Here is a 13072-nt window from a genome sequence, read left to right on the forward strand (position 1 = left end):
AATTGGGAGGCCACCACATGCTCCAAAACCTTGCTCAGTAAGGGAAGGTTGGACACAGATAGTTGTCCATTAAAGAGAAAGGTTCAGGGATGGCTTTTTAAAGATAGGACTCACACCTGTCTCCTTTAGGCAAGTTGGAATTTTGCCTTGTTCCAAGGAGGCATTGACCATCACCTTCACCCACCCGGCCAGTCTCCCTCTACCCTTTTTGATCAACCAGGAAGGGCAAGGATCTAGAATACATGTGGTAGCTCTCACCTCTCTAAGGATCCTGTCCACATCCTCAGGCTGCACAGATTGAAAAGTATCCATTAACACTGGACAAGCTGGAGCCAAAGTTACATCCACTGGAACTGTAACACGATAATATTAGTAAAGTTAAAAGTAAAGGTTTCCCAACATTAAGTCTAGTCGTGTCCAACTCCGGGGGTTGTTGCTCATCTTCATTTCTAAGCCGTTGAGCTGGAGTTGTTTGTAGACACCTCCAAGGTCATGAGGCTGGCATGACTGCATGGAGCGCTGTTACCTTCCCGCCAGAGCACTACCTATTGATCTACTCACATTTGCGTTTTTTCTAACTGCTAGGTTGGTAGCTGGGGCTAACAGTGGCAGCTCACCTTGCTCCCCGGATTTGAGCCGCCGACTTTTTGGTCAGCAAGTTCAGCAGCTCAGCAGTTGAACCTATTGTGCCACTAAGGGATCCCTAAAATAATATTAACAAGATAATATTCAATCACCTAATCTAAAGAACCACATAAATTATGAAGGAAACAAGTTGAATGCCCTGTTAGGATGTATCTAGACTGCAGAATTAATACAGCTTGACCCACAAACCGAAAGGTCGCAGGTTCAAATCCTGGGAGCGGAGGGAGCGCCCGCTATTCGCTCCAGCTTCTGCCAACTTAGCAGTTTGAAAACATGCCAATGTGAGTAGATCAATAGGTACTGCTCTGACGGGAAGGTAACGGCAATCCATGCAGTCATGCTGGCCACATGACCTTGGAGGTGTTTACGGACAACGCCGGCTCTTCGGCTTAGAAATGGAGATGAGCACCAACCCCCAGAGTCAGACATGACTGGACTTAACCTTTACCTGACCCACTTTAAACTGCCATAGCTCTCTGTTATGAAACCTTCAGGTTTTCACTTAGGTGAGGCAACAGCACTCTTTGGCAGAGAAGGCTGGAGCCCTTGTAAAACGGCCACTCCTATGACTACATTCCATGAAGTCATTGAAATTAAACAGGTGTCAAACTGCATTAATTCTACATGAATGTATGGAATTCATTCGCGATGGCTTCGGATGTGCTTTGAGAGTCCTAGGGAACGCTCCTCCACCTCGCTGTTTCATCAATCCCATGAGCCATTGCGCCACCCTGACAGGAGGTACTGCCAAAGCGCTATTTCCGGGAGTCTTCCGTCTAGTAAGCTCAGCCGCAGTCTCCATTGGCCAATCCGAAAACAGCTCCTCAGGGCGAGGGGCGGGCCGTTTGGCTGGCCGGCCGACCGACAGGGCCTGTTTCTTAGCAGCGGACCGACCTTTGATTCCCCCTCCGAAGAAAGTAGGCGGCAAATGGGCTTCCTTGGAGGAGGCATTGCCGCTCCTCTTCTTCTCCAGGCTCTCCTGGAGGCCTCCGCCGCTGGGCCGGGGGAGAAGGCCGCAGGCGCGCACATGGCAACGCTGAGTACGTGAGCGAAGGTGAGTTGGAGAAGGGAGGCAAAGTGATGGCTGGAGGGCCTTGTGTCTGTGTGCCTTTGGTGTTGTGAGCTTCACAACTACAGAGGGTTCCTGCCTCTCCCATAGTTGTGCTCCTGTCGGCTTATGACGACCCAAAACATTTTATAAGGGTTGTTGTGCATATTCCGGGCTGTATGGCCATGTGCCAGAAGCAATCTCTCCTGACGTTTCGCCCACATCTATGGTAGGCATCCTCAAAGGTTGTGAGGTATACACACATTTTATAAGGGTTTCTTAGATAATTGGGATGGTTTTCCCAGTTCCATTCTCTAAAATACAGTATTGTTTCTTGATAGCCTTTCTGAGCATGGGAAAGGTGGCTTTTTTTTTTTTGGACTGTCATTCCCAGAATCCCCCAACCAGCTATGCTGGCTGGGAGATTCTTGGAATGACAGTCTAAAAAAGTCGCCTTTCCCAAGCTCAGAAAGTTCAACCCTGCAGCACTTGGCAGGCAAAGACCCAGGTCAGATCTTGTGCGCACACGCGCCTTTCAATCGCCTGCCGACTCATCATAACCCCATGCATTTTTCATAAGGTTTTTCTCAGGTGAGGAATATTCAGAAATGGCTTGGCTGGTTCCTTCCTCTGAAATACAGCCTGCGGCATCTGGTAGCCATCCATCTATATGCTATCCTGGGCCATCCTGTTTAGTTTCCAAGATCAGCCTGGGTCTGAGTTATGTATATATGTATGTAGAAGATGAGTTTTCAGCAAGTGTTGTATGTTGCATATTCAGGTGACAAGCAACACCTCCTGGGATCGCCTCTTCTTGTGTCATGATTTCACATTGTTCCTGACATATGGTGGCCCTATTATGGGGGTTTCTTGGCATAATTTTTTCAAGGAGGTGGTGCCTTTGTCTTCCTTTGAGGCTGAGAGTTGTGGTAATGTACCTTCAAGTTGTTTCTTAACTAATGGCAACTCTAAGGGCCCTCCCACACAGCCATATAACCCAGAATATCAAGGCAAAAAATCCCACAACACCTGCTTTGAATTGGGTCATCTGAGTCCACACTGCCATATATTCCAGTTCAAAGTAGAAAATGGGGAGTTTTATTCAGCTTTGTGGAAGGGGCCTCAGATAACCCAGTTCAAAGCAGATATTGTGGGATTTTCTGCCTTGATATTCTGGGTTGTATGACTGTGTGGAAGAGCCCTATGTTGGACATATCACTGGGGTTTCTAGGACTGATAGCATGGCTGGATCTACACTACCATATAATGCAGTTTGAATCTATTTGTAGATTTTAAATTGTACCAAAATGCTTTTGATGTAAGCTGCTTTGAGTCTCCTTCTGCAGAGAAAGAGCAGGGTATAACCAAACATAATAATAATAATAATAATAATAATAATAATAATAATAATAATGTCAGTGTTAACCCACAGAATGCAATTCAGTGTAGTTTAACAGCATTATATGTGTCTACACTGACCATATAATGGAGATTCAAACTGCACTATATGGCAGTGCAGAATTATCCAGCTTATGTGACTTACCCAAGATCACCCAGTGGGTTTCTATGGCTGACTGGGGAATCAAAGTCATACTTGAATCACTAAATTAGAGTCATACTCAAATTACTAAATCACACTGGCTGAGAGGATAGAATCAATAAAAGTACAGGAGCCTTCTGTAGTTTTCACTTTGCTAATTCTGTATTTGGGACGGAGGGGCTGTTTATGGGATTTTGGATACATCTTATTCTGGTAAGAACTTTGTGAGATGGAAATGAAGAAGAAAACATCCCTATAACCCTTCTTCTGTTTCCCAGCTGTTGGCCAACTAAATAAACAGAAGAAAGCCACAGGCAGAGAATGTGAGCAGTGGATTCCCTCTGTTTCCTCCCTAGCGTATGCTGTCCCTGAACACAAGGACACAAACTCATTGAGCTGTCAGTTTTAGTAGCCTTCATTTAACCTATTGACCATGAATCTATTGGCTCCTAAGAACAGCTATCTAATAATTTACGGAGTTCTTTGTTCCAGCATAGCCACTGACTTAGATTTAGTAATAGGATATGTAAGAGTGTAACTGAATCTAATCTTAGGAATTCTGTATGTCCTGAAAAGGATAAGTGCATATTGTTTCAGCCTTTTCATGAAGTAATATACTTAAATAGCCAGCTTAGAGTAGTGGTTTGGGTGTTGGACTAGAATGGCTTTGTGTCATTGTGGAGACCAGCCTTTGAATACTCACTGGATTCCTTGGACAAGTTGCATTCTCTGAGGCTCAGAAGAAGCACTAAGAAATACTGTTCTTTGACACAGCATTCAGAAGAAGGCGAAAGCAAACCCCCATTTGATTATTGCCAAGAAAACCATGTGATAGTTTCACCTTCTGGTCTTCATAAGTCAACAAAGTAAGACTTGACACACATTGTAGAAATGTGAAATACTGTGGGGTTTGCTCATTAAGACTTCTAGTTCATCTTTTTCTAACTCCATGTGTGAAAGTGAGAAATGTAGGATTAGGAGCTTGCAAACAGCACATCTTCTAGCTCCGTATAGAGTTGGTATAGCAGTAAGGAGCAAGTTTGATTTCCTGAGTAATGTGGCTAGTAGAGCTGGTTAACGAGCCACATAACAGCCCCTGTTAGCATGGAGAGTTGTGAGTGGGAATTTAGCTTGAAGTCTGTTTTTCAGTTTTTACATGAAAGAATAGTTGTCCCGTGGTAAGTCCAGATTAAAAGGCAGGAAGAGCAGAGGGATGGGTGGAGAGGTTCATACCTCTAGTAACAAAGTAGTGGTATGATAGCCACTGTTTCTGTGGCACCTAATGCACCAAAGAAGATATTTGCTAAAGTGTTTTTGTGTCTAGTGTTAGGTTACCACTTTTTTATATAATGGTACTAGCTGTGCCCGGCCACGCGTTGCTGTGGCGTTGTCTGGTGGTGTTGGTAAGAACTTGTTGAGGTAGAGGTGGTATTGAATGTCTGTTGTATGGTTGTCCTTATGTTTAGTATGCATTTGGTTGTTTGTGTACTGTGAAAGTGGTGAGGATAGAGGGGGTCTATGTCCCTGTGTAGTATTGTATAGTATTTATATGTTGTCCATGTGTTGTGAATGCTTGGATTGTGTCCTGCTGCATAGTAGAAAGGGTTGGGCTGGATGGCCTTTAGGGATCTCTCCAAACTCTTGTGCCTGTCCCCTGGGCTGAGTAGGTTGCTAGGAGACCAAGTGGGCGGAACCTAGCCTTGTAACTGGCAGCAATTGGATAAAAACAATTATTCCTCTCCCTCTAATTAGGACTTTATTTTTCTTTTCTTTTTGTTGTATCAACCTAGAGCCATGGATGATCGGTTGTATTGTCAAATGTCAAGGTTGGGGGGCCTGTAGTTTTGTTGTTTTGTCCGCTGCCCTGATGCCATCACTCTTTTATATATATAGATTGGTGCCAACAAAAAAGTAGTTGGATTTCTTCAGAGTCACTTATAAAAATGCTAAAGGGATTATTTTACTGCGTTACTGTTCTTTGACACAGTATTGTTTTATATAATTAGACTATTTTCATTGCAATTTAATTTGAAAGGTGTAAGCACAAGGGGCCTTCTTTCACCTAATGTTCTTTGTACTCTTCATCTCAGGAACTCTTAATCCACCTTTGGAAGGAAGGAAATTGCCATTAGATAAGCATATATTTGACTTTGGTCCAGAACACACAGAATTTGTCTACCTAGCATTCCTGTAGCCCATTGGTGTACTAAACAAGAATGCAAAGTCAGAATTTTTTAACAGTTGTGCTTATGTAATCTGTATTAAAGCACTCTCAGTATAAATTCTTTAGAAGTAGTATAAAAAGAGGCTTTCTGGGTCTGATAATAATCCAGCATGTTATGCAAGAATCCCAGGAACTGTGAGGCTCTAAGATTTAATAGCTAAGTGATATTTATTGATGAGAGCCCCATCTACACTGACCATTTATTACAGTTTCAAACCAGTATTGAAGAAAGTGGTTTTGCTGTGCAGATTACATAGGAAATCCTGGAACCAGTTTGAGGCCTGGATGATGATTACACAAATCACAGAGCACTGATACATATTAGGAACATTCTTTCATGTGCTTTTTTGGAAATTCATTGTCTGGCCGCTGCAGCTTGAAGCTAGCTTTAAACTGCATTAAATGAACAGTGTTAATGGGGTTTTAATGATTCAAAAATGACTTCTGTGATCCAGTAACGGATTACATTCTGTCTTCTGCTCACCTCTGCACTGATGCCAAGAAAAGGGCAGTGATCTCAAATGTCATTCTTCCAAAATCTTTGACCACTGGTTATACTGGGTGCTGCTGCTGCTGGATGTTGAACTCTACAACATATGGTGATAAAATTAGAGAACCACTGATTTAAAGCAGGGGGATGTAACATATAGCCCTTCAGAAATTGGTGGACTTTAGTAATCTCAGACCAATCAGCATTGCAAATGAATGGCCAGTCATATTGTCTCGTATAATCTGGCAGTATCTGGATGACTTCATATCCCTAACTTTACTCTCAGGAGCATATAAGTCAAAAAATGAGAAATATATTCAGGCACGAGGTACAGTAGAGTCTCACTTATCCAACATAAATGGGCCAGCAGAATGTTGGATAAGCAAATATGTTGGATAATAAGGAGAGATTAAGGAAAAGCCTGTTAAATGCCAAATTAGGTTATGATTTTATAAATTAAGCACCAAAACATCATGTTATACAACAAATTTGACAGAAAAAGTAGTTCAATACGTAGTAATGCTATGTAGTAATGACTGTATTTACTAATTTAGCACCAAAATATCATGATGTATTGAAAATATTGACTACAAAAATGCGTTGGATAATCCAGAACGTTGGATAAGCGAATGTTGGATAAGTGAGATTCTACTGTACTTTGATCTCAGTAATTATTTTTCCACTGGAATGCTGTTCTTTATTGCTGAGATTATGTGTGGCCTCCAAATAGACCCAGTGAGTTGTAAATTATGATAGAAAAATCAGTCATTTGGAGGTCAAGACTAGGGAGACATGTTTTTCTTTGGATATGAGCCAGTATAAAGAAACTTAGGAAGCTTATTAGCCAGGGCATAATTTGTTCCTTGACATATGACTGCAAGGTAAATATTTAATATATTTTGCAGCATATTCTTGTGATTTTATAGATAAATGGTGCATTAATTATTCAACTGCTTGCTATTTTTACTGCATTTATTAAAGATTGCAGATGTGTATTGAAGTCTGCACTGTTGTGGAATGTTTTTTGATAGGAAGTTGTAAAATTAATGGCTTTTTCAAATGGTTTTTCAGATAAACACGCTCAGTAGTTTTAGTGTTCACAGACCGTAATTGTCTACTTCTAATTATTGTTCCATGGTATGCACTACTGCAGAAGCAGTAAGCAGAAATGTGAACAAAATCTTGCGGCTTTGCCACATAGAGAGACGGTTCATTTTAAGTAAAGCAAATATATCTTGTTACTTTTTCTCCGTCTTCTGTTTGATCAGCCATGGATACTTTGTAGAATCTAGTTTTGCAACTGAAGCACTTAAATGTTGAACCGGATTTTTAAAGGGCCTTTTAACCTATAATGGTTTTCCTGAAAGCAGCCACGGAGTTGTGAATTGATGAGGGTCCTACAAGACTTTGCTAGGAATGCCTCATGTTCCTCACACAGCTGCTTTTCCCAGGATTACCCAACAGAAGATTTGATTATGTCTGTAGTACAAATAGACTCTTTCCAAATGCCAAAGGAATTCTCATAGATACATGTGGCACAATTCCTGAAACTCCATAGAACAATGAGGTACAGCAGACAAGGAGTGTTATGCTTCAGGCTCATTTCAAATCCTAGCTCAGCTCTAAAATGTATGGGTAGCTCTGTCAAATCACTTTTATTGTTTTAGGCAAACAGGAAAATAAATGGACTATTAACAACAGAAACTTCCTGTTTGATCAGATTAAAGCCCTATATAGCCCCATGCTCTGTTTACACAGTGATCAACAAAATCCCTATGGGAGGACCATAACAGGGCATGCATCTAATGACATCTCTTCATTCATGTTTCAGTCATAATCAGAGGCAACTCTGTGATTTTTTAAAAAAGGCTGAACAGGCAATCTGAGGCTTTCCAGATGTTTTTGACTAGAGCTCCCAGAGCTCCTAGTCAGTATGACAAGGCCCCATGAGAAGTGTGATCCAAATTCTTTGAAGGGCAGCAATCTTGCTGTACCTTCAGTGGCTTTTAACAGTAAGTTAGCTAGAGGATTTCAGTATGCAGACAGTTAGGAAAACTGTCCCAATCCGATGAAAAGTATTGGGGTACAGTTCCCATAAGCCTCAGTCAACTGATTGTGAGTTATGCATCAAACTGGGGAAAGCTAACATACCCTGTTTCCCCGAAAATAAGACAGTGTCTTATATTACTTTTGGCTCCCAAAGAGGCGCTAGGTCTTATTTTCAGGAGATGTCTTATTTTTCTACAAAGAAGAATTCACATTTATGGTTGAATTGTTTAAAAAATGAAATTTTATTATCTACTGTAAAGTAGTTGTCATCACAAACCAGCATAACCAAACTGTGAATCCTTTCAAGAATTTCTATATTATATTTTATTGCTATACTGTTTTTAAATTACTGTTTTAAATTTCTGTTCATATGTAAATTTATGTTGTTGTTGGGCTTATCCCTGTGTAAGCTGCCCTGAGTCCCTTCTGGGAGATGGAGGTGGGATACAAGAATAAAGTTATTCTTATATTATTATTTCTTGATACTACCTTTATTTCCATGTACAACAATCTATGGTATGTATATTTACCGATCCTGCATGCTTCCAAACAAAAACTTTGCTAGGTCTTACTTTCGGGGGAGGCCTTATATTTAGCAATTCAGCAAAACCTCTACTAGGTCTTATTTTATGGGGATGTCTTATTTTCAGGAAAACAGGGTAAAACATGCTACCTTACAGAGCCTTATGCAGCCTTAAAGCCTAAAGCCATCTACAAGTTTTGCCTCTGCTGTAGCATGTGAGAAACAGTAAGGGATTTTGTTCATATGATTCTTGCTGATAGGTTGTAAATAAGTGGTTCCCCTGCACTGAACCAGATGATGATAGGGTAAAACCAAACTTTCAGAATAGCAAAAGAACATTCTTTTGGGGCAAGATTCAGACAGAAGGGAAAGACAAAGATATTAAGTTTCTCACAAGTTGACACCCATCAAATTGCTGTCTTTTAGCCCCAATTCCCCATCTGTAAAATAGTAATAATATGAATAATAATATGAATAATAATATGAATAATAATAATAAAACTTTATTTATATACCGCCTTATCTCCCGGATGGGACTCAGGGCGGTTTACAGTCATAAAAGCAACACAAACATTATATAACAACATAATAACACATTATTAAACAAAGTAAAAAATACAATTATAACAATAAATAACACATGACCAGATCAAGGGGATGGGAACCATAAACCCAATATATTAAAATGCATCATTTTAGGCAAGGGAAATCTTGTGCAATATATTCAGGCCCAGAAAATCGGCGGTAGTCCAATGTAATTACTCAAAAACCTGCCGACACCACCAGGTCTTCAGTTCCTTACGGAAATTGGATAATGTAGGGGATTGCCTGATCTCTTTTGGCAGTGCATTCCTGAGCCGGGGGGGCCACTGCCGAGAAGGCTCGTTTCCTCGTCCCCACCAGCCGCACTTGAGACGGTGGTGGGAGCCTCCCCGGATGATCTCAAGGTCCGGACTGGCTCATAGAGGGAGATGCGATCACGGAGATAGGTAGGGCCTGAGCCGTATAGGGCTTTATAGGTCAAAACCTGCACCTTGAATTGGGCCCGGCAGTTTATCGGCAGCCAGTGGAGCTGCTTTAATAGGGGCATTGTGTGCTTCCTATAGCCGGCTCCAGTTAGAAATCTGGAAATAGGAATGTAATGACAAGGCTCTGAGATAATTGCACACTAAGCTGTTGTGAGGCAGTTAAAATTAATTTCTGTTTTTATTCTTGATATGATTTCACATATAAAACTAAGTTTTGACTCAATAGGCTCTCAATATCTACTATGATTTGATTCTTAAGACCCCCTCCCATGGATTCCAAAGTCTAAGAATGCTCAAGTTATATAGAGTAGTGTAATATAATGATGTCTCTTATGTCAAGTGGCAAAATCAAGATTTGTTTTTTCAAAATGTGGTTGGTTAAATCCATGGATGCAGAATCTGTAGAGAGGACAGACTGTATATATTTCACTGATACTGCTTTTTAAAATGCCTCATAGCTGTACATTTATGTTTTTTTAATGAGGTATAGATAGGGGAAAAGGTTGAACAAAACTGGCATACAGACAACAACCTCCATGCATTCACATAAACCTCCACACTGAAGCCCACTCAGGTTCTGTACTTCTGGTTCATACTTGCAAAATAAAAATAGTGTGTTCCAAGCTATAGCCCCTGGAATTAGAGCTGAGCAATCACCAGGAATTATGTTCACCAGGAATTAGAGCTGAGCAATCACTTTGGGAAATTCAGATATGAAAACGGAGGATAGAATAAATTATATATATAGCACTTAATATTAGCAGTTCTTGTATGAATTTAAAAGCAGGAGAAGTGAATAATTCATATAGCTTTTCCTACTAGTACTTCACAGTAAGTGCTCACTTTCTACATATTTTCTCAGGAATGTTTAACTCATCCATGTAATCAGTAATGTATGATTAGGGCATCCATGTAATGCAGACTGATATAGTCATCACTTCTGCACTGCAGATCTGGAACCAAGCTGAAAAATGGTGTATAGGTATCCAGTGACTTCCTCAGCCTGCGCTGAGATCTTCAACGACTTGGTTGATACAGTTAACCGAACACTACGCAAGTTTCTAACACATACCTTTAGACTCTAAAGTTAAGTTCCAAGGAAGTCTCAATTTGTGTTGCTCCAATTTACAACATTTCCGATTTCAGAATAGCAAGAATAGAACATTCTTCCAGAAATACTTAAATGAGAATCTTACCCACAATGCACAAGCTGATTTTCTTTTCCTCTCTAGGTTTCCTTTGCTTAGGTTTTATGCATTAAACCTCTTTAAATTGAAGGTGGACAGAGTAAAATCACTAACTTGTGGCAACTTTATCCCTTTCGTTTCCCGTGATTCTTTATGGCACTGGCTCCCCACATTTATATTTGTCTGAATGTACATCATTGAGTCCAGAAGGGCCACCTCAGTGTATTTAGAGAACTACTTGTACTGCTAAAAACAATGTTGCTCAAAAGTGCTCAGAAAAGAGGAAGAGAAAAAAAAACAGGCACAGATATAGTACAAGCATCCCAGGGGAAAAATATTGTTGCCATACTTCATCAGATAGCTTGAGGTGTGCTGATTTAAAGAAAAGATCATAGCCTACACAATTGATATTGAACCAGATGATCGACTGACCCCTCTCTCTTGATTAACCCCACTGCCTTAGTAAAAGGGTGATAAACCTGCCTCTGGACTGTGTTATTGCTACGAGTGTGTGTGTATGTGTGTGCGCGCGCAGGGTTGTTACCTAAGTGCTTCTATATGAAAAACGCTATCACAAAACTAGCTTTCAGGGAAAGACAAAAGGGGAATACTTTTCTTAGCATATAATTTCTTTTTGGCTTCTTCTTTTTTGAAGTAGCATTTAGTCTGGTGTTTTCCATATCTGCACTGTAAAATATTACAGCATAGACCAGGGGTCCCCAAACTTTTTAAGCAGAGGGCCGGTCCACAATCCTTCAGACTGTTGAGGGGCCGAATTATCATTTGAAAAAAAAAAGTACAAACAAATTCCTATGCATACTGCACATGTCTTATTTGTAGTGCAACAACAACAACAACGAAAGAATACAATATTTAAAAATGAAAACAATTTTAACCAACATCAACCTATTAGGATTTCAATGAAAAGTGTGGGCCTGCTACTGGCCAATGAGATAGTCAAGTTAATTAGGATTGTTGTTGTTGTGTGCCTTCAAGTCATGTCAAATTTTGGCCGAGCCTAAGTCTAAAATTAATTATTAATTATTTATTTACTGCATTTATTTACTGCATTTATATCCCACCCTTCTCACCCCGAAGGGGACTCAGAGCAGCTGTATGTACATAAAATATATTATATTATTAGCATAACACAATATTAGCATTATGTATTACTATATTGAACTATACCACTATACTATTATATAATACTAGCTGTGCCCGGCCACGCGTTGCTGTGGCAAAGTGGTGGTGGTATTGGTTAAAAATTGTTGTGTAATTTTTATTTGACGTCATTTGTATTTTTTAATTAATTTAATTGTAAGTTATCTTTTCAATTATTATATTTTATTATTTCCTTGTATTATTTTTAGTTATTTTCTGTTATTATAGTATTTTATTGTATTAATTTGTTAGTGTTTTTAATTATTTTCTAGTGTTTTTTATTATTTTTTATTGGGTTGCTAGACCAAGTTGGAGGAGCTTAGCCTTCTAACTGGCAGCAATTGGATAAAAGCAATTATTCCTCTCTCTCTAATTAGGATTTTATTTTTATTTTCTTTTTGTTGTATCAACCTAGAGGCGTGGATGATGGGTTGTGTTGTCAAATTTCGAGGTTGGGGGGCCTGTAGTTTTGTTGTTTTGTGGGTCGCCGTGATGCCATCACTCTTTTATATATATAGATGTAATAAATACCATATAATTAATATTATTATATGGTATTACTATTAGTATTATATTGTATGATAATAATAAGATTATTATCAATATTATATGTATATACAATCTATATAAATGAGTGATGGCATCACGGCGACCAACAAAACAACAAAACTACAGGCCCCCCAACCTCGAAATTTGACAACACAACCCATCATCCACACCTCTAGGTTGATACAACAAAAAGAAAATAAAAATAAAGTCCTAATTAGAGGGAGATGAATAATTGTTTTTATCCAATTGCTGCCAGTTAGAGGACTAATCTCTGCCTACTTGGTCTCCTAGCAACCAACTCAGCCCACGGGACAGGCAGACTTAGGCCTCAGGCCTCTTCCACAGATTATCTACCCTGTTTCCCTGAAAATAAGACATCCCCAGAAAATAAGACCTAGTAGAGATTTTGCTGAACTGCTAAATATAAGGCCTCCCCCGAAAGTAAGACCTAGCAAAGTTTTTGTTTGGAATTATGCTCGCCAAACAGAACACCCGAGCATGCAGGATCGGTAAATGTACATACTATAGATTGTTGTACATGGAAATATTGGTAATAACAAGAAATTACTGATAGGATTCACAGTTTGTCTGGTTATGCTGGTTTGTGATGATAACTACTGTACAGTAT

The 13072-nt window shown here is 39.8% G+C and overlaps 1 protein-coding gene across 3 annotated transcripts in view; it reads left to right on the forward strand.

The window, feature by feature from the left end:
* The first annotated feature begins 1432 nt into the window (after nucleotides 1-1432).
* Nucleotides 1433-13072, forward strand: part of slc25a39 (solute carrier family 25 member 39) — a 31759-nt gene continuing 20119 nt past the window's right edge. Inside the window, exon 1 of one of the 3 annotated variants that reach the window (XM_062983768.1) lies at nucleotides 1433-1699. The gene's annotated coding sequence lies outside the window, so the exon portion shown is untranslated. The remainder of the gene's footprint in view (nucleotides 1700-13072) is intronic. The other 2 variants (XM_003222547.4, XM_008113281.3) reach the window with 2 other exon arrangements.

The sequence above is a fragment of the Anolis carolinensis genome, chromosome 6, assembly GCF_035594765.1.
Source record: "Anolis carolinensis isolate JA03-04 chromosome 6, rAnoCar3.1.pri, whole genome shotgun sequence".
Taxonomy (NCBI): domain Eukaryota; kingdom Metazoa; phylum Chordata; class Lepidosauria; order Squamata; family Dactyloidae; genus Anolis; species Anolis carolinensis.